Genomic DNA, 550 nt, shown 5'->3' with positions numbered 1-550 from the left:
CTGACCTGCTTGAGTGAGACTGACCGTCCTGCAGCGGATGCTGCTGCTGCTCCTGACAGCACTGGTGCTGCAGCCCCCTCCACCACCCACCCCCTCCTGCATGCTCCCTAACCAGGCCTGTTCTGGTAATGAAAACTTTAAGCAGGAGGATTTAAGCACAGGCATGTACAATCTCTCTCACTCACGCACAACGAACAGAGGGTAGTAGCGATGTTAAAATATTCAGTGGGAATCCAGCAGGGGAATGTGAGCGGGTACTGACCACTGGTTTCCTTAACAACAGCAGCACATGGGCCAATGATGCAGTGAGAGAGGAAGCAGGAGAACACACACACACACACACACACAATCTGTATAGGGGGTGTGTCCATAGAGCACATGGTATACTGTAAATCCCTGCCTCACCCGTCTCTTAAAGTGCCAGTGGTGTGGCAAATACAGGACACTTTGATCTAGGGTTCAAATATGGTTACCGTTTAGATAAACTTTAGTGGAATGTGAAATTTATTATTTACTTATTTTACACAAGAATCTAATTTTGAAACATTGA

This window comes from Cynoglossus semilaevis, chromosome 7, assembly GCF_000523025.1.
Source record: "Cynoglossus semilaevis isolate Cse_v1.0 chromosome 7, Cse_v1.0, whole genome shotgun sequence".
Taxonomy (NCBI): Eukaryota; Metazoa; Chordata; class Actinopteri; order Pleuronectiformes; family Cynoglossidae; genus Cynoglossus; species Cynoglossus semilaevis.
Note: the sequence above shows the minus strand (reverse complement) of the source record.